Genomic DNA, 22322 nt, shown 5'->3' on the forward strand with positions numbered 1-22322 from the left:
TCCTGCCCAGGTGCAGACCGTCCGGTTTGTACTGGTCCCACCTCTCCCAGAACCAGTTCCAATGTCCCAGGAATTTGAATCCCTCCCTTCTGCACCACTCCTCAAGCCACGTATTCATCTGTGCTATCCTGCGATTCCTACTCTGACTAGCATGTGGCACTGATAGCAATCCTGAGATTACTACTTTTGAGGTCCTAGCTCCCTAGTTTAGCTCTTAGCTCCCTAAATTTGTCTTGTAGGACCTCATCCCGTTTTTTACCGATATCGTTGGTACCTTTCTGCACCACGACAACTGACTGTTCACCCTCCCTTTTCAGAATGTCCTGCACCCGCTCCGAGACATCATTGACCCTTGCACCAGGGAGGCAACATACCATCCTGGAGTCTCGGTTGCGGCCGCAGAAACGCCTATCTATTCCCCTCACCATCGAATCCCCTATCACTATCGCTCTCCCATTCTTACCTGCCCTCCTGTGCAACAGAGTCAGCCACGGTGCCATGAACTTGGCTGCTGCTGCCCTCCCCTGATGAGTCATCCCCCTCAACAGTACCCAAAGCAGTGTGTCTGTTTTGCAGGGGGATGACCGCAGGGGACCCCTGCACTACCTTCCTTGCACTGCTCTTCCTGCTGGTCTTCCATCCCCTATCTGGCTGTGTACCCTTTACCTGCGGTAAGACCAACTCGCTACACGTGCTATTCACGTCATTCTCAGCATCGTGGATGCTCCAGAGTTCATCCACCTGCAGCTCCAGTGCTGCAATGCGGTCCGTCTGGAGCAAGGGAGACGACTGGGTATGGGGGTATTCACAAGAGGCTACCTTTTAGAAAGCCAGAAATTTACTGTGTTCTAACCAACTGCTTGTCATGTATAACCCATGTAAACGACTAGTGCTAGCTTGCGATGCGTCGTCATACGGGGTCAGGTGTGTGTTGCAACAGGCTAATGAATCGGGAATTTTGCAACCAGTTGCGTATGCATCCAGGAGTTTGTCCAAGGCGGAAAGGGCCTACAGCATGATTGAAAAAGAGGCTCTGGCGTGCATTTGCGGGGTAAAAAAAATGCACCAGTACCTGTTTGGCCTCAAGTTCGAGCTTGAAACTGACCACAAGCTGCTCATATCGCTGTTCTCAGATAGCAAAGGGATTAACACCAATGCCTCTGCCCGCATCCAAAGATGGGCGCTCACGCTGTCGGCATACAACTATGTCTTCCACCACAGACCGGGCACAGAGAACTGCGCAGATGCTCTCAGTCGGCTACCATTGCCCACCACCGGGGTGGAAACGGCACAGCCAGCGGACTGGCTCATGGTCGTGGATGCATTCGAGAATGAAACATTCCCCGTAACGGCCCGCCAGATCAGGACCTGGACCAGCCAGGATCCTTTACTGTCCCTGGTAAAAAACTGTGTCCTCCATGGGAGCTGGTCCAGTGTCCCAGTGGAGATGCAGGAAGCGATTAAACCGTTCCACAGATGCAAAGACGAGCTGTCCCTGCAGGCGGACTGTCTCTTGTGGGGCAGTCGCGTGGTCTTGCCCAAGAAAGACAGAGACACATTTATTTGCGAACTGCACAGCACCCACCCAGGCATCGTAATGATGAAAGCCACAGCCAGTTCCCACGTGTGGTGACCTGGCATCGCCTCAGGTTTAGAGTCATGTGTGCGCCAGTGCAACACTTGCTCTCAGTTGAGCAATGCACCCAGAGAGACACCGCTAAGTTTGTGGTCCTGGCCATCCAAACCGTGGCCGAGAATCCATGTAGATTATGCGGGCCCATTCCGAGGCAAAATGTTTTTGGTTGTCGTGGACACTTACTCAAAGTGGATTGAAAGTGCAATAATGTCTAAGCACATCCACGGCCACCATTGAAAGCCTACAAGTTATGTTTGCCACGCACGGCTTGCCTGATGTCCTAGTCAGCGACAATGGGCTGTACTTCACCAGTGCTGAATTCAAAGGATTCATGACCCGCAACGGGATCAAACATGTCACATCTGCCCCGTTCAAGCCCGCATCCAACAGCCAGGCAGAACGGGCAGTCCAGACCATCAAGCACAGCTTGAAACGTGTGTCGGAAGGCTCCCTGCAGACCCGGTTGTCCTGAGTACTGCTCAGCTACCGCACCAGACCTCACTCGCTGACCGGGGTTCCCCCTGCCGAACTGCTCATGAAAAGGGGCACTTAAAACAAGGCTCTCTCAGGTCCACCCTGATCTCCAGGATCACGTGGAGGGCAAGAGGCATCAACAAAGTGTGTACCGTGACCGCGTAAACTTGTCGCGTGATGGACCTGGTCCCAAATGGCTCGCTGGCTCGGTCACAGCCAAAGAGGGGAGCAGAGTGTTTCAGGTCAAACTGACCAATGGACAAATGCACAGAAAACACTTGGACCAAATTAAACTGCGGTTCAACAACAACTACGAACAACCTGAAGAAGACACCACCAACTTTGACCCTCCAACACACACACAAGTGGCAACTGACATCATGGTTGACCACGAAACCGAACTCATCATCCCCAGTAGCCCGACAAGGCCGGCTGCCCAACAGCCCAGTGAAGGACTGACCAACCCTCCCACACCTGCATTTGTACCGAGACGATCGACAAGGGAGCGCAAAGCCCCAGATCGTCTCACCCTGTAAATAAGTGTACTGTTCATTTCACGGGGGAGTGATGTTATGTATTTAACCCCTTGTAACCTGCATCACACCTGACCACCAGAGGGCATACCTGTTGGAGTCCCAAGGGATCCCAGCATCCCTTGGGAGCACAGTATATAAGCAGGCCACTCACGAGGTACCTGCACTCTGGAACGACAATAAAGGAGCTGAGGTCACACTCGCTCATTACACACAGTACTCGGTCTGACCATTTATTATGAGCATAATACGAATCCCACTGCCCCACTCTCTCCCCATAGCCCTGTATTAATCCCAAACTAATCCCACTGCCCCGCTCTCTCCCCATAGCCCTGTATTAATCCCAAACTAATCCCACTGCCCCGCTCTCTCCCCATAGCCCTGTATTAATCCCAAACTAATCCCACTGCCCCACTCTCTCCCCATAGCCCTGTATCAATTCCAAACTAATCCCACTGCCCCACTCTCTCCCCATAGCCCTGTATCAATTCCAAACTAATCCCACTGCCCCGCTCTCTCCCCATAGCCCTGTATCAATCCCCAAACTAATCCCACTGCCCCGCTCTCTCCACATAGCCCTGTATCAATCCCCAAACTAATCCCACTGCCCCGCTCTCTCCCCATAGTCCTGTATTAATCCCAAACTAATCCCACTGCCCCACTCTCTCCCCATAGCCCTGTATCAATTCCAAACTAATCCCACTGCCCCGCTCTCTCCCCATTGCCCTGTATTAATCCCAAACTAATCCCACTGCCCCGCTCTCTCCCCATAGTCCTGTATTAATCCCAAACTAATCCTACTGCCCCGCGCTCTCCCCGTTGCCCTGTATCAATCCCAAACTAATCCTGATACGTCCTTACTACACAGTATAAATGCACACGAGGCCCATGCTTGAGAGAAGGTCAGTCTGTGACCTGTCCTTTATTTCATAGCACTCAAGTGATGAAGGTGGGTGGAGCTTCCCCTTTTATACCTGAAGGTCCAGGTTAGGAGTGTCTCCCACAAGTTCACCACCTAGTGGTTAATGTTCTCACGGTGTACAACTTCGGTCAGTTTATACATGGGTTACACTGATAGTTGAATACATGACATCTCCCCTCCCCACTAAAGTCTTATTGGGATCACAGGTTGAGTCTCTCTGGTGGTTTACGCTCCCTTGTAGAGCGCCTGAGGCTCCGGTTGGGGCTCCGGTTGTTGGGCGCTGGCCTGAGTGTCTGCTGTTTGCGGTGCCTCAGGCCTGTCCGCACTGCCCACAGTGACTGGGCTCTCCTCCCTCTGGTTCCGGTGTTCGGTCACCTGTGGTGGAGTGAACTCTACATCGTGTTCTTCCTCTGCTTCTTCTATGGGGTTGCTGAACTTCCTTTTTGTTTGATCCACATGTTTGCGGCAGATTTGTCCATTGGTAAGTTTAACTACCAGAATCCTTTTTCCCTCTTTGGCAACCACAGTGCCTACGAGCCATTTGGGCCCTGCAGCGTAGTTGAGGACAAAAACAGGATCATTTACATCAATACATCGCACCCTCGCATTCCTGTCATGGTAGTGATATTGTGACTGGCGCCTGCTCTCGATAATTTCTTTCATGGTGGGGTGTATAAGGGATAATCGGGTTTTGAGCGTCCTTTTCATAAGCAGCTCTGCGGGTGGAACCCCTGTGAGCGAGTGTGGTCGGGATCTATAGGCCAACAGGAGGCGTGATAAGCAGCTTTGTAGGGAACCCCCTTGGAATCTGAGCATCCCCTGTTTGATTATCTGCACTGCTCGTTCTGCCTGGCCGTTTGAGGCCGGCTTGAATGGTGCCGTTCTGACATGGTTAATTCCATTGCCTGCCATGAAGTCCTGGAATTCAGTGCTTGTGAGGCACGGGCCATTGTCGCTGACCAAGATGTCCGGTAGACCGTGGGCGGCGAACATTGCCCGTAGACTTTCTACCGTGGCAGAGGATGTGCTTGAATTTAAAATGTCACACTCGATCCATTTGGAGTAGGCATCTACTACAACCAAAAACATTTTCCCCAAGAAAGGACCTGCGTAGTCCACATGGATGCGTGACCAAGGCTTGGCGGGCCATGGCCAGGGGCTAAGGGGGGCTTCCCTGGGCGCATTGCCCAGCTGGGCACATGTTGCACCTGCGAACACAAAGTTCCAGATCTGTGTCTATCCCTGGCCACCAAACATGTGACCTGGCAATTGCCTTCATCGTGACAATGCCCGGGTGCCCATTGTGGAGTTCTCTGATGAACACCTCTCTGCCCATCTGGGGCATGACTACACGGTTTCCCCACAGTAGGCAATCGGCCTGAATCGAGAGTTCATCCTTGCGCCTGTGAAATGGTTTAAATTTCTCAGGGCATGCCCTGTACGTGGCTGCCCAGTCCCCATTCAGGACACATTTCTTGACTAGAGACAATAGCGGGTCTTTATTTGTCCAGACTTTAATCTAACGGGCTGTCACGGGTGAGCCTTCGCTTCCGAAAGCTTCAACAGCCATGACCATCTCAGCACCATGCTCGGTAGCCCCCTCAGTGGTGGCTAGTGGGAGCCTGCTGAGTGCATCGGCGCAGTTTTCGGTGCCCGGTCTGTGCCAAATTGTGTAGTCATAGGCGGCTAACGTGAGTGCCCACCTCTGTATGCGGGCCGATGCGTTTGCATTTATGGCCTTGTTGTCGGCCAAAAGGGACGTTAGGGGTTTGTGATCTGTCTCCAGCTCAAATTTCCTGCCAAACAGGTACTGGTGCATTTTCTTTACAGCATATACACATGCTAGCGCTTCCGTTTCTACCATCCCGTAGCCCCTTTCTGCCTGGGACAGACTCCTGGAGGCATAAGCTACCAGTTGTAACTGACCCTTGGCATTCACATGCTGCAACACACACCCGACCCCATAGGATGACGCATCGCACGTTAACACAAGTTTCTTACATGGGTCATATAGCGTTAACAGATTGTTGGAACATAACAAATTGCGTGCTCTATTAAAAGCCCTTTCCTGGATGTCCCCCCGAGACCCATTCGCGACCTTTGCGTAGGAGCACGTGTAGCGGCTCTAGCAGCGTGCTCAATTTGGGAAGAAAGTTACCAAAATAGTTCAGGAGCCCTAGGAATGAACGCAGCTCCGTCGTGTTACGGGGTCTGGGTGCTCTCTGGATCGCTTCTGTTTTGAACGCAGTAGGGCTGATCCCGTCTGCTGCTACCCTCATCCCCAGGAATTCTACCTCTGGAGCTAGGAAGACGCACTTCGCCTTTTTCAGTCGCAGCCCTACCCGGTCCAGTCTGTGTAGCACCTCCTCCAGGTTGTGGAGGTGTTCTTCAGTATCGTAACCCGTAATGAGGATGTCGTCCTGAAAAACCACCGTCTTTGGAATCGACTTGAGGAGGCTTTCCATATTTCGTTGTAAGATCGCGGCGGCCGAGCGAATCACGAACGGACATCTGTTGTACTCAAACAACCCCTTGTGTGTCGTGATGGTGGTCAGCTTCTTCGACTCACTCGCCAGCTCCTGGGTCATGTAAGCTGAGGTCAGGTCCAATTTTGAAAAAAGTTTGCCACCGGATAGCGTCGCAAAGAGGTCCTCCGCTCTCGGTAGCGGGTACTGGTCTTGGAGTGACACCCGATTGATGGTGGCCTTGTAATCGCCACATATCCTGACCGACCCATCCGCCTTGAGCACCGGCACAATCGGGCTCGCCCAGTCACTGAATTTGACTGGCGAGATGATGCCTTCCCTCAACAGGCGGTCCAATTCACCTTCTATCTTTTCCCACATCACGTACGGCACCGCTCTGGCCTTGTGGTGTACTGGCCTGGCGTCCGGGTTTATGTGAATCACTACCTTGGCCCCCATGAAAGTGCCAATGCCCGGATTGAAATAATGAGTCAAATTTGTCCAGGACCTGTGGGCATGATACTTGCTCCACAGAGGAAATTGCATTGACATCGCCCCATTTCCAGTTCATGACAGCAAGCCAACTCCCCCCAGTAGTGCGGGACCGTCCCCTGGGACAATCCAGAGTGGCAACCTGTTCTCCGAATCTTTGTGGGTCACGACTACCGTGGTGCTGCCTAGCACCGGAATGATCTGCTTTGTGTAAGTCTGTAGCTGTGCGTCAATCGGCGATAATTTTGGCCTCCTGGCCTTGGACGGCCACAACTTTTCGAACTGTTTGATACCCATCAGGGACTAGCTGGCCCCCGTGTCCAGCCCCATTGATACTGGGATGCCATTGAGGAGCACTTTCATCATTATTGGTGGCGTCCTGGTGTATGAACTGTATACGTGCTCCACATGAACTCGCTGAACTTCAGTTTCCAGCGATTTCCCCCAGTGTCCATTTCTGCAATTTCTGCAGGTATTTTGCTCATCTCTGCAAACTCCGGCTGAGTGTGTGCCTCCACGCCTCCAACATGAGCTGCTGTTGGAAACAAAAGGTCCCTTGCCAGTCGATCGTCCCTGACTGCCCCTGTTATTGCTAGTGGCCATGCTCGCGTGGTTTAAATCCCAGTTTCTTGTCGCCATTGATACGTCCTTACTACACAGTATAAATGCACACGAGGCCCATGCTTAGAGAAGGTCAGTCTGTGACCTGTCCTTTATTTCACAGCACGCAAGTGCAGGAAGTGGGTGGAGCTTCCCCTTTTATACCTGAAGGTCCAGGTTAGGAGTGTCTCCCACAAGTTCACCACCTAGTGGTCAGTTTTCTCACAGTGTACAACTTAGGTCAGTTTATACATGGGTTACAATGCTGGTTGAATACATGACAAATCCCACTGCCCCGCTCTCTCCCCATAGCTCTGTATCAATCCCAAACTAATCCCACTGCCCCGCTCTCTCTACATAGCCCTGTATCAATCCCCAAACTAATCCCACTGCCCCACTCTCTCCCCATAGCCCTGAATCAATCCCAAACTAATCCCACTGCCCCGCTCTCTCCTCATAGCCCTGTATCAATCCCCAAACTAATCCCACTGCCCCACTCTCTCCCCATAGCCCTGTATCAATCCCAAACTAATCCCACTGTCCCACTCTCTCCCCATAGCCCTGTATCAATCCCCAAACTAATCCCACTGCCCCGCTCTCTCCCCATAGCCCTGTATCAATCCCCAAATTAAGCCCCCTGCCCCGCTCTCTCCCCACAGCTCTGTGTCAATCCCCAAACTACTCCCACTGCCCCGCTCTCTCCCCATAGCCCTGTATCAATCCCAAACTAATCCCACTGCCCCGCTCTCTCCTCATAGCCCTGTGTCAATCCCCAAACTAATCCCACTGCCCCACTCTCTCCCCATAGCCCTGTATCAATCCCAAATTAATCCCACTGCCCCGCTCTCTCCCTGTAGCCCTGAATCAATCCCCAAACTAATCCCACTGCCCCGCTCTCTCCCCATAGCCCTGTATCAATCCCAAACTAATCCCACTGCCCCGCTCTCTCCCCATAGCCCTGTATCAATCCCACTGCCCCGCTCTCTCCCCATAGCCCTGTATCAATCCCCAAACTAATCCCACTGCCCCGCTCTCTCCCTATAGCCCTGAATCAATCCCCAAACTAATCACACTGCCCCGCTCTCTCCCCATAGCCCTGTATCAAATCCAAACTAATCCCACTGCCCCGCTCTCTCCCCATAGCCCTGTATCAATCCCAAACTAATCCCACTGCCCCACTCTCTCCCCATAGCCCTGTATCAATCCCAAACTAATCCCACTGCCCCGCTCTCTCCCCATAGCCCTGTATCAATCCCAAACTAATCCCTCTGCCCCGCTCTCTCCCCATAGCCCTGTATCAATCCCAAACTAATCCCACTGCCCTGCTCTCTCCCCATAGCCCTGTATCAATCCCACTGCCCCGCTCTCTCCCCATAGCCCTGTATCAATCCCCAAACTAATCCCACTGCCCCACTCTCTCCCCATAGTCCTGTATCAATCGCCAAACTAATCCCACTGCCCTGCTCTTTCCCCATAGTCCTGTATCAACCCCTAAACCAATCCCATAGCCTTGTATCAATCCCAAACTAATCGCACTGCCCTGCTCTCTCCCCATAGCCCTGTATCAAGCCCCAAATCAAGCCCCCTGCCCCGCTCTCTGTCCATAGCCCTGTCCCCAAACTAATCCCACTGCCCCGCTATTTCTCCATTGCCCTGTTCCCAAACTAATCCCACTGCCCCGGTCTTTCCCCATAGCCCTGTATCAACCCCTAAACCAATCTCATAGCCCTGTATCAATCCCAAACTAATCCCACTGCCTGCCTCTCCCCATAGCCCTGGAACAATCCCCAAACTAATCCCACTGCCCCACTCTCTCCCCATAGCCCTGTGTCAATCCCCAAACTAATCCCACTGCCCCGCTCGCTATCCATAGCCCTGTATCAATCCCCAAACTAATCCCACTGCCCCGCTCTCTCCCCATAGTCCTGTATCAATCCCCAAACTAATCCCACTGCCCCACTCTCTCCCCATAGTCCTGTATCAACCCCTAAACCAATCCCATAGCGATGTATCAATCCCAAACTAATCCCACTGCCCCGCTATTTCTCCATTGCCCTGTTCCCAAACTAATCCCACTGCCCCGGTCTTTCCCCATAGCCCTGTATCAACCCCTAAACCAATCTCATAGCCCTGTATCAATCCCAAACTAATCCCACTGCCTGCCTCTCCCCATAGCCCTGTAACAATCCCCAAACTAATCCCACTGCCCCACTCTCTCCCCATAGCCCTGTGTCAATCCCCAAACTAATCCCACTGCCCCGCTCGCTATCCATAGCCCTGTATCAATCCCCAAACTAATCCCACTGCCCCGCTCTCTCCCCATAGTCCTGTATCAATCCCCAAACTAATCCCACTGCCCTGCTCTTTCCCCATAGTCCTGTATCAACCCCTAAACCAATCCCATAGCCCTGTATCAATCCCAAACTAATCCCACTGCCCCGCTATTTCTCCATTGCCCTGTTCCCAAACTAATCCCACTGCCCCGGTCTTTCCCCATAGCCCTGTATCAACCCCTAAACCAATCTCATAGCCCTGTATCAATCCCCAAACTAATCCCACTGCCTGCCTCTCCCCATAGCCCTGTAACAATCCCCAAACTAATCCCACTGCCCCGCTCTCTCCCCAGAGCCCTGTAACAATCCCCAAACTAATCCCACTGCCCCACTCTCTCCCCATAGCCCTGTATCAATCCCAAACTAATCCCACTGCCCCGCTGTCTCCCCATAGTCCTGTATCAATCCCCAAACTAATCCCACTGCCCCGCTCTCTCCCCATAGCCCTGTATCAATCCCAAACTAATCCCACTGCCCCGCTGTCTCCCCATAGTCCTGTATCAATCCCCAAACTAATCCCACTGGCCTGAGGTTGGGGGAGACACTGCAAGGAGGCCGCACTGTTATCTGGGGATGTGGGTGAAGATGAGGTGCAGAGCGACATAAAGCAAGAAGGAGAAAACGGAATCGTTGCTAATTGAGGCCGAGAAAAAGGAAGATGTCCTTTGAGGTGGACACTGCTCAGCCCTGCCCTCTTCTGGTCAACACTCACCATCTCACCATTTACCCACCGAGAAATAAAGATCTCGCATTTATATAGCGCCTCGCACCCCCTTAGGATGTCCCAAAGCGCCTCACAGCCAATTGTTGTCACTGTTGTATTGTGGGAAACACCAATTTGCGCACAGCAAGCTCCCACACATAGCGATGTGATAATGACCCGGATCCTCTGTTGTAGTGATGTTGGTCGAGGGATAAATATTGGCCCCAGGACACCGGGGAGAACTCCCCCTGCTCTTCGTCCAATAGTGGCCCCGGGATCTTTTACATCCACCCGAGAGGGCAGACGGGGGCCTCGGGTTTAACGTCTCATCCCGAAACACGGCATCTCCGACAGTGCTGCACTCCCTCAGTACTGCCCCTCCGACAGTGCGGGGCTCCCTCAGTACTGTCCCTCTGACAGTGCGACGCTCCCTCAGTACTGCCCCTCTGACAGTACGGCACTCCCTCAGTACCGCCCCTCCGACAGTACGGCACTCCCTCAGTACTGCCCTTCCGACAGTGCGGGGCTCCCTCAGTACTGCCCCTCCGACAGTGCGGGGCTCCCTCAGTACTGCCCCCCGACAGTGCGGGGCTCCCTCAGTACTGCCCCCCGACAGTGCGGCACTCCCTCAGTACTGCCCCTCCGACAGTGCGGGGCTGCTTCAGTACTGCCCCTCCGACAGTGCGGGGCTCCCTCAGTACTGCCCCTCCGACAGTGCGGGGCTCCCTCAGTACTGTCCCTCCGACAGTGCGGGGCTCCCTCAGCACTGCACTGGAGTGTCAGCCTAGATTTTTGTGCTCAAGTCCCTGGGGTGGGACTTGAACCCACAACCTTCTGACTCAGAGGCGAGAGTGCTGCCCACTGAGACACTGACACTTTTAGCATATAAGTGGCATAGTCATAGTCACCATCTTCACCAAGGCGTACGAAAGCATGGGCCTTACGCTAAACATCCGTAAGACAAAGGTCCTGCACCAGCCTGTCCCCACCACACAGCACTGCCCCCCAGTCATCAAGATCCACGGCCCGGCCCTGGACAACGTGGACCATTTCCCATACCTTGGGAACCTCTCATCAATAAGGGCAGACATTGACGACGAGATCCAACACCGCCTCCAGTGCGCCAGTGCAGCCTTCGGCCGCCTGAGGAAAAGAGTGTTCGAAGACCAGGCCCTCAAATCTCCCACCAAGCTCATGGTCTACAGGGCTGTAGTGATACCCGCCCTCCTGTCTGGCTCAGAGACATGGACCATGTACAGTAGACACCTCCAGTCGCTGGAGAAATACCACCAACGATGTCTCCGCAAGATCCTGCAAATCCCCCGGGAGGACAGACGCACCAACGTTAGCGTCCTCGACCAGGCCCAACATCCCCAGCATCGAAGCACTGACCACACTCGATCAGCTCCGCTGGGCAGGGCCACATTGTCCGCATGTCCCCAGACACGAGACTCCCAAAGCAAGCGCTCTACTCGGAACTCCTTCACGGCAAACGAGCCAAAGGTGGGCAGAGGAAACGTTACAAGGGACCACCCTCAAAGCCTCCCTGATAAAGTGCAACATCCCCACCGACACCTGGGAATCCCTGGGCCCAAAGACCAGTCCGCCCTAAGTGGAGGAAGTGCATCCGGGAGGGCGCTGAGCTCCTCGAGTCTCGTCGCCGAGAGCGTGCAGAAACCAAGCGCAGGCAGCGGAAGGAGCGTGCGGCAAACCAGTCCCACCCTCCCCTTCCCTCAACCACTGTCTGTCCCACCTGTGACAGGGACTGTGGCTCTCGTATTGGACTGTTCAGCCACCTGAGGACTCACGTTAAGAGTGGAAGCAAGTCTTCCTCGATTCCGAGGGACTGCCCGTGATGATGATGATGGCAAATGAACTTCCACACCGATAAATGTGAGGCGTACCATTTTGGTAGGAAGAATAGGGAGGTCCCTTGTTCCTTGGAGGATGCGAGTCTGGGTGAGCTAAAGAAATGAGGTGAGATTTTCCACTCCCTTGCGGGTCTGTTACCGGTAAATGGTGTTTTTAGGTGTTACGGCGGGTGTCCAGATTTTACCGCTGAGCCGGCTAATTCGGCTCACGGTGCACCAACTTACTGCCCCGCCATCTAGTTCCAGTGAGATCATGACATCAATCGTTGTGCAAGGCTCTGCTCGTGCCCTGGATGCAAAATTCTACTCTAAACGCCTCGTTTAACGCCCGCCCCGGTAACATTACTAACGTTCAGGAAGAAAAACACCGACCAAAAATGGAATTAAACTCGATTGCTTTGGAATTAAACTCGACAGTTGTAGACATCCTGGGAACAGGAACAAAACAAACTGACTTCCTGCATAACTTCATGCATAACAACAATGAGACGTTACACGAAGCCCCGAACTCGATTGACCAGGGTGGGGATCACAGCCATTTGGAGTCTGTAACAACAAAGGACACCCCCTCAAGATGCAAATTTTTGGGCGAGCAGAATTTCAGCACATGGAAGTATCTTTTGCATACAAATCGGGAGGAATACATCCTCAACACCCGAACAGTTAAATGGATCGTGAATCTCGTCACAGTGGGAAACTTATCCCCAGGGCCTGATAGTCTGCATCCCAGAGTACTTAAGGAAGTGGCCCTAGAAATAGTGGATGCATTGGTGGTCATTTTCCAACAGTCTATCGACTCTGGATCAGTTCCTATGGACTGGAGGGTAGCTAATGTAACCCCACTTTTTAAAAAAAGGAGGGAGAGAGAAAACGGGTAATTATAGACCGGTTAGCCTGACATCAGTAGTGGGAAAAATGTTGGAATCAATTATTAAAGATGTAATAGCAGCGCATTTGGAAAGCAGTGACAGGATCGGTCCAAGTCAGCATGGATTTATGAAAGGGAAATCATGCTTGACAAATCTTCTGGAATTTTTTGAGGATGTAACTAGTAGAGTGGAGAAGGGAGAACCAGTGGATGTGGTGTATTTGGACTTTTCAAAAGGCTTTTGACAATGTCCCACACAAGAGATTGGTGTGCAAAATTAAAGCACATGGTATTGGGGGTAATGTACTGACGTGGATAGAGAACTGGTTGGCAGACAGGAAGCAGAGAGTCGGGATAAACGGGTCCTTTTCAGAATGGCAGGCAGTGACTAGTGGGGTGCCGCAGGGCTCAGTGCTGGGACCCCAGCTATTTACAATATACATTAATCATTTGGATGAAGGAATTGAGTGTAATATCTCCAAGTTTGCAGATGACACTAAACTGGGTGGCGGTGTGAGCTGTGAGGAGGATGCTAAGAGGCTGCAGGGTGACTTGGACAGGTTAGGTGAGTGGGCAAATGCATGGCAGATGCAGTATAATGTGGATAAATGTGAGGTTATCCACTTTGGGGGCAAAAACACGAAGACAGAATATTATCTGAATGGCGGCAGATTAGGGAAAGGGGAGGTGCAATGAGACTTGGGTGTCATGGTACATCAGTCATAGAAAGTTGGCATGCAGGTACAGCAGGCGGTGAAGAAGGCAAATGGTATGTTGGCCTTCATAGTGAGAGGATTTGAGTATAGGAGCAGGGAGGTCTTACTGCAGTTGTACAGGGCCTTGGTGAGGCCTCACCTGGAATATTATGTACAGTTTTGGTCTCCTAATCTGAGGAAGGACATTCTTGCTATTGAGGGAGTGCAGCGAAGGTTCACCAGACTAATTCCTGGGATGGCAGGACTGACATATGAAGAAAGACTGGATCGACTGGGCCTGTATTCACTGGAGTTTAGAAGGATGAGAGGGGATCTCATAGAAACATATAAAATCCTGACGGGATTGGACAGGTTAGATGCAGGAAGAATGTTCCCGATGTTGGGGAAGTCCAGAACCAGGGGACACAGTCTAAGGTTAGGGGGAAGCCATTTAGGACCGAGATGAGGAGAAACTTCTTCACTCAGAGAGTTGTTAACCTGTGGAATTCCCTACCACAGAAAGTTTTTGAGACCAGTTCATTAGATATATTCAAGAGGGAGTTAGATGTGGCCCTTACGGCTAAAGGGATCCAGGGGTATGGAGAGAAAGCAGGAATGGGGTACTGAGGGAATGATCAGCCATGATCATATTGAATGGTGATGCAGGCTCGAAGGGCCGAATGGCCAACTCCTGCACCTATTTTCTATGTTTCTATTTTTCTATGTCCTTGCAAAGGTCAGTGATAGAAATTAATGGGGCATTACTAGTTTGACAACGTGTTGGGTTATGTGCTGTGGCCAGGCCGCCTGAGGAAAAGAGTGTTCGAAGACCAGGCCCTCAAATCCACCACCAAGCTCATGGTCTACAGGGCTGTAGTGATACCCGCCTCCTTTATGGCTCAGAGACATGGACCATGTACAGTAGACAGCTCAAGTCGCTGGAGAAATACCACCAACGATGTCTCCGCAAGATCCTACAAATCCCCCGGGAGGACAGACGCACCAACGTTAGCGTCCTCGACCAGGCCAACATCCCCAGCATCGAAGCACTGACCACACTCGACCAGCTCCGCTGGGCAGGGCCACATTGTCCGCATGCCCCAGACACGGGACTCCCAAAGCAAGCGCTCTACTCGGAACTCCTTCACGGCAAACGAGCCAAAGGTGGGCAGAGGAAACGTTACAGAGACCACCCTCAAAGCCTCCCTGATAAAGTGCAACATCCCCCACCGACACCTGGGAGCCCCTGGGCCCAAAGACCAGTCCGCCCTAAGTGGAGGGAGTGCATCAGGGAGGGCGGTAAGCGGTTTTGATTCAAGCCCAATTGCTCAACGAACGGGACAAATCTCCCCCACGTTACAAAAGTTCCCGACCCGGGAATTATTATTCAGAGTGTAAATGAAACAAGTCACGGACAGGAATGCTCTGGTGAAAAATCGTACTTATATTTATTTGGCCTAACACACACTGGCTAAAAACATGCACTACTAAACGCAATCACTGTCTCTGTGGGGAATAAAATCCAGGCTACAAACAGCATACGTACAGTACAGAAATGAGACTGAGTAACACGCAGTAATTTCCTGGTGGATTCTAACTTCACCCCGACCCGTGAATTACCCAGTCGGAGCTCCTTCCCCAGAATAGCCCTGTAAAGCTCCACTTGTGAGAAAAACCCTGAGCCTTTAGTCTCACCCAGCTTGGGGCACTCGCGACCATGCTCACCACTCCACACACACAGCTGGTTTCCTCGCTCAGCTCAGCCTGGGGGGGAAAGTCAGTGCTTCTGCGGAACTGTGGCTTCTTCCTGGTACCTCGATCTTGGTGGAGCGAGAGCGAGAGGGAGAGAGGGCCCTCTCTCGATACAAGCTCCAATCTTCTCTCCCACCTTCAAGCTACAAGCTCTAAGCTAAAACTAAAGTGGAAAAGACCCTGTCTTTGTGGGAGTTTTGCAATCCCTATCTTTCCCGCCGATCTGTAAAATCCCTTTGTTTCTAAGCACGGGTGCTTAGTCAGTGATTGAGCTTAATTCTGGGCTTCTCTCGGAGCCTTTATGTTGGGAAAAACCCGGCTCCTGTATGGCTGGCCAGGATAGTGGGTTCATCGTCCTGTGTCTCCTTCTGAGTTGGAGGTGCAAAGTGCTTTTGCATATTCGAGTGGCTTTGTCAGTGTGCCCCCCTTCCTGGCCGACAGCTCTTTGGTCAATATTCATGGTCCCTTCCTTTAGCTGGGACTGGTGGGCAAACCTGTTCTGGGTGACTGACAGGTCCTCTGTCACAGCTAACTGCCTAGAGGTGTCTGGAGTTTTAACAAAACCAGCTTTCTCACCTATCTGCACAGGGCGATCCCATCAAACCCTCAGGAAAAAAAAAACATAAAGCCCACGAAATATTCTCGACTGAGTCCATTCGTTAATCAGCCACTTTGCCATCTTTTCAGGGCGCTGGGCACCTCGAGTCTCGTGGCCGAGAGCGTGCAGAAAGCAAGCGCAGGCAGCGGAAGGAGCGTGCGGCAAACCAATCCCACCCTCCCCTTCCCTCAACCACTGTCTGTCCCACCTGTGACAGGGCCTGTGGTTCCCGTATTGGACTGTTCAGCCACCTGAGGCCTCGTGTTAAGAGTGGGAGCAAGTCTTCCTCGATTCCGAGGGACTGCCCGTGATGGTGACAAAGGTCAGTGAGAGAATTTAATGGGAGCATTACTTGTTCGACAGTGTGTCGTGCTGCCTGCTATCGCCAGGCGACGTCAAGCTGGAAGAAGGACTCTTGGCCATGTCGGCTCCCGGGGTGAGGAGATGTCGAGGACATCCGGGGAGGAGGGCTTACCCACTCAAGGGTTTGCAGACACCAACGCTCAGACCTCCAGCTCTCTGAGGAGCAGTGTGTGAGAAGGCTGTGTCTCCGAAAGCAAGTGCTGACAGAGATCTGCCGTCTCTGACAGGCAGTACCATGCCTGTACCCCCCCGGAGGCAGCCTTCAATACTCCCCTCAACGGGTCTCCGAATATATTGTGGTGTGATGCATCATCATCATAGGCAGTCCCTCGGAATCGAGGAAGACTTGCTTCCACTCCTAACATGAGTCCTTCGGTGGCTGAACAGTCCAATACGGGAGGCACAGTCCCTGTCACAGGGTGGGACACACAGTGGTTGAGGGAAGGGGAGGGTGGGACTGGTTTGCCGCACGCTCCTTCCGCTGCCTGCGCTTGGTTTCTGCACGCTCTCGGCGACGAGACTCGAGGTGCTCAGCGCCCTCCCGGATGCACTTCCTCCACTTAGGGCGGACTGGTCTTTGGCCGGGGACTCCCAGGTGTCGGTGGGGATGTTGCACTTTATCAGGGAGGCTTTGAGGGTGGTCCCTTGTAACGTTTCCTCTGCCCACCTTTGGCTCGTTTGCCGTGAAGGAGTTCCGAGTAGAGCGCTTGCTTTGGGAGTCTCGTGTCGGGGACATGCGGACAATGTGGGCCCTGCCCAGCGGAGCTGGTCGAGTGTGGTCAGTGCTTCGATGCTGGGGATGTTGGGCCTGGTCGAGGACGCTAACGTTGGTGCGTCTGTCCTCCCGGGGGATTTGCAGGATCTTGCGGAGACATCGTTGGTGGTATTTCTCCAGCGACTTGAGGTGTCTACTGTACGTGGTCCACGTCTCTGAGCCATACAGGAGGGCGGGTATCACTACAGCCCTGTAGACCATGAGCTGGGTGGTGGATTTAAGGACCTGGTCTTCAAACACTCTTTTCCTCAGGCGGCCGAAGGCTGCACTGGCGCACTGGAGGCGGTGTTGGACCTCGTCGCCAATGCCTGCTCATTTCTTGCCGTATTTTGCAGACGAGGACACAAACTTGCTCCAGTTGGTATTGGGACCACCCCATCGCCATTACCTCCCCGAAACCTCAAAAGCCCAAAATCCAGCCCCTGAAGACTTGCATCTATATAGCGCCGGACGTCTTATTGTGCTTCGCAGCCATTGCGGTAATGTGGGAAACGCGGCAGCCACCTTGAGCACAACAAGCTCCCACTCTGATAGAGCTCCTGCTAGTGGGCAACTGGGGCAATGCAACTGCCGGTGTAAATACAATAAAAGGGGTCATGTGACAAGTCATGTGATGACAAGTAAGTCATGTGATGACAAGTTCCTGTGTGGTGGAGCCACCTTGTGTGTCCATGTGTTTCTGATGTTGTAAAGAATATATCACATTGGCGAAGAGGATAGCTGAACTTTTTGTTGGTGAATGTTCCAGGCAAGCAACAGAGAAACTTTGACAGGTTTTTTGTTTTGCAGTACAGCTAAAAATCCAAGGTAAGTTTCAAGCAAACTGTTGATATTGCCAGAGTCCAGATGGCCGTGTCTATGGGAATAATAGGGCGCTTGGGTGAGTTCAGCTCGAAATGTTTTTCACTGCAAATAGTATCGTTGAAGTCCCCGATGATGAAAACCATAACCGGGTGGCGTTAGGAAGAAATCAGGCTTACTTTACTGACTGAGGCAGGCCCCGAGGTGCATGAAACCCTGAAAAATTTGCTCGTTCCCGTCAAGCCAAGGGACATGACACCGACGGAGATTCTAAGCAAGTTAGAACAACATCATCATCATCATAGCTTAGGTGAGTGGGCAAATGCATGGCAGATGCAGTATAATGTGGATAAATGTGAGGTTATCCACTTTGGTGGCAGAAACAGGAAGGCAGATTATTATCTGAAGGGTGACAGATTAGGAAAAGGGGAGGTGCAACGAGAGCTGGGTGTCATGGTACATCAGTCATTGAAAGTTGGCCATGCAGGTACAGCAGGCGGTGAAGAAGGCAAATGGCATGTTGGCCTTCATAGCGAGGGGATTTGAGTATAGGAGCAGGGAGATCTTACTGCAGTTGTACAGGGCCATGGTGAGGCCACACCTTGAGTATTGTATTCAGTTTTGGTCTCCAAATCTGAGGAAGGACATTCTTGCTATTGAGGGAGTGCAGCGAAGGTTCACCAGACTGATTCCCGGGATGGCAGGACTGACATATGAAGAAAGACTGGATTGACTAGGCTGATATTCACTGGAATTTCGAAGAATGAGAGGGGATCTCATAGAAACATATAAAATTCTGACGGGACTGATGCAGGAAGAATGTTCCCGATGTTGGGGAAGTCCAGAACCAGGGGTCACAGTCTAAGGATAAGGGGTAAGCCATTTAGGACCGAGATGAGGAGAAACTTCTTCACTCAGAGAATTGTGAACCTGTGGAATTCTCTACCACAGAGAGTTGTTGGGGCCAGTTCGTTCGATATGTTCAAAAGGGAGTTAGATGTGGCCCTTACGGCTAAAGGGATCAAGGGGTATGGAGAGAAAGCAGGAAAGGGGTACTGAGGGAATGATCAGCCATGATCTTATTGAATGGTGGTGCAGGCTCGAAGGGCCGAATGGCCTACTCCAGCACCTACTTTCTATAGGCTGTCCCTCGAAGCGAGGATGACTTGCTTCCACACCAAAAAAAAAGGTGTTTCAGTGAAGGACCCAATGTTCCGGATCCCGAAATACATCCCGAAGGGTGGAAGACGCCTGTGGGTGGATTTTTTTAACGTGGGGTGACCGTTGCACACCAGCCACCACACGGGGCATGACAGAGGGAGGTCTGGGTCCAGGGGCAAGGGTTAACCAGGACGACTGGAGACCAGCTCTGCTGCACGGACCCAGTGCGGCCACATATCGCACACAGTGTGGGCTGGGCCCGTGCTGCCCCCTGGGCCCTCGCACTAGAGCACTGCAGTCCTGAGTACCCTGGAAATTGAAGATAGTTAGCGTTTTGGAATAGGGGATCAATTCATCGACGAGAGTATCAGTGAGTACATTGCAGCTTTGACAAAAGCTGCCCACTCATTCCGGAAACTCTCAGGACCGTGACCTGTTTGTCTGTGGGACGGAAAATGAAGTGATCAGAATAAAGTTGTTGACTAAACTTGACTTTTGACGTCGCTATATTGATGGATATGGCCGACTAAGGCTCCCGAGAATTTCGCGCCATTTCCAGTCGTCAGACACCGAGGTGAATCGCCTGCAGGTTACAAGGAGGAGGCAGTGGGGGCCCAAGGCTTCAGCAACTGGCCAAGGTAACAGAGCATTGAAGTCGTGTTATCGGGGCCTGGGACAACACAAGGAGGTGGCACGAACCTGGTATCGCAGTACTTCCAGGAACGGTGCAGTGGCTCTAGGCCTTTTGGCTAAGAGCATTGGCGCAGAGTGATCCTTGAATGGGCCCAAGGTGACCTCTGGCGTTTGTGATTTAGAAACATAGAAACATAGAAACATAGAAAATAGGTGCAGGAGTAGGCCATTCGGCCCTTCTAGCCTGCACCACCATTCAATGAGTTCATGGCTGAACATTCAACTTCAGTACCCCATTCCTGCTTTCTCGCCATACCCCTTGATCCCCCGAGCAGTAAGGACCTCATCTAACTCCTTTTTGAATATATTTAGTGAATTGGCGTCAACAACTTTCTGTGGTAGAGAATTCCACAGGTTCACCACTCTCTGGGTGAAGAAGTTCCTCCGCATCTCGGTCCTAAATGGCTTACCCCTTATCCTTAGACTGTGACCCCTGGTTCTGGACTTCCCCAACATTGGGAACATTCTTCCTGCATCTAACCTGTCCAGTCCCGTCAGAATTTTATATGTTTCTATGAGGTCCCCTCTCATTCTTCTGAACTCCAGTGAATACAAGCCCAGTTGATCCAGTCTTTCTTGATAGGTCAGTCCCGCCATCCCGGGAATCAGTCTGGTGAACCTTCGCTGCACTCCCTCAATGACAAAGAATTGGAAAGATTGGCTACGAATTTAAAAAAAAAACACATTGCTCAAAGCTGTCCCGATGTGAAGGCAGAGTGCTTCTTCTGCAGGGACACTCGGCATCTTGTGAAGACATGCCGACTGAAGAGCATGAAGACTGAAGATCCAGGCCGGTGATTGGAGCGCGGGCAGGTTACAGCAGGAGGGTCGAGGTCGGGGCGAAGGAGCGGCGAGAGATTGTGGAGGGAAGTGATCGGGGCCCGGGAGGGGGTGAGGGTCTGGGGCCCAGGGGGCAGAACGGGGCCCAGCCCACACTGTGTGCGATATGTGGGCGCACTGGGTCCGTGCAGCAGAGCTGGTCTCCAGCCGTGGTTGACCCTTGCCCCTGGACCAAGACCTCGCTCTGTCAAGCCCCGTGTGGTGGCTGGTGTGCAACGGTCACCCCACGTTAAAAAAATCCACCCACAGGCATCTCCCACCCTTCAGGATGTAGTTCGGGATCCGGAATATTAGGTCCTTCATTGAAACACCTGTGAATTCATCCCTTTTTGGACTCGGAGCAAGTCATCCTCGCTTCGAGGGACCTCCTCTGATGGTGATGACGATGAAATGGATGTTCAATGCTGGAAGTAGAAATCGCCAGAGACTGCATCGCATTGAAGAGGGAGCAACAGGATGAGGAGGTACTGGAGGTAAACGTCATCAGGAGCACGAGGGTATCCCTCAGCGATTCGCAATGTATCCTCATCCAAATGGGATAACTGTCGGAGGGGCAGTACTGAGGGAGTGCCGCACTGTCGGAGGGCCTGTACTGAGGGAGCGCCGCACTGTCGGAGGGGCTGTACTGAGGGAGCGCCGCACTGTCGGAGGGGCAGTGCTGAGGGAGCGCCGCACTGTCGGAGGGGCGGTACTGAGGGAGTGCCGCACTGTCGGAGGGGCGGTACTGAGGGAGTGCCGCACTGTCGGAGGGGCAGTACTGAGGGAGTGCCGCACTGTCGGAGGGGCAGAACTGAGGGAGTGCCACACTGTCGGAGGGGCAGAACTGAGGGAGTGCCACACTGTCGGAGGGGCAGTACTGAGGGAGTGCCACACTGCACTGTCGGAGGGGCAGAACTGAGGGAGTGCCACACTGTCGGAGGGGCAGTACTGAGGGAGTGCCGCACTGCACTGTCGGAGGGGCAGAACTGAGGGAGTGCCACACTGTCGGAGGGGCAGTACTGAGGGAGTGCCGCACTGTCGGAGGGGCAGTACTGAGGGAGTGCCGCACTGTCAGAGGGGCAGTACTGAGGGAGCGCCGCACTGTCGGAGGGGCAGTACTGAGGGAGTGCCGCACTGTCGGAGGGGCGGTACTGAGAGAGTGCCGCACTGTCGGAGGGGCTGTACTGAGGGAGCGCCGCACTGTCGGAGGGACAGTACTGAGGGAGTGCCGCACTGTCAGAGGGGCAGTACTGAGGGAGTGCCGCACTGTCGGAGGGGCAGTACTGAGGGAGCGCCGCACTGTCGGAGGGGCGGTACTGAGGGAGCGCCGCACTGTCGGAGGGGCAGTACTGAGGGAGCCCCGCACTGTCGGAGGGGCGGTACTGAGGGAGCGCCGCACTGTCGGAGGGGCGGTACTGAGGGAGCGCCGCACTGTCGGAGGGGCGGTACTGAGGGAGCGCCGCACTGTCGGAGGGGCGGTACTGAGGGAGCGCCGCACTGTCGGAGGGGCGGTACTGAGGGAGCGCCGCACTGTCGGAGGGGCTGTACTGAGGGAGCCCCGCACTGTCGGAGGGGCGGTACTGAGGGAGCGCCGCACTGTCGGAGGGGCGGTACTGAGGGAGCGCCGCACTGTCGGAGGGGCTGTACTGAGGGAGCGCCGCACTGTCGGAGGGGCGGTACTGAGGGAGCGCCGCACTGTCGGAGGGGCGGTACTGAGGGAGCGCCGCACTGTCGGAGGGGCGGTACTGAGGGAGCGCCGCACTGTCGG

Source organism: Pristiophorus japonicus, chromosome 32, assembly GCF_044704955.1.
Source record: "Pristiophorus japonicus isolate sPriJap1 chromosome 32, sPriJap1.hap1, whole genome shotgun sequence".
NCBI lineage: Eukaryota > Metazoa > Chordata > Chondrichthyes > Pristiophoridae > Pristiophorus > Pristiophorus japonicus.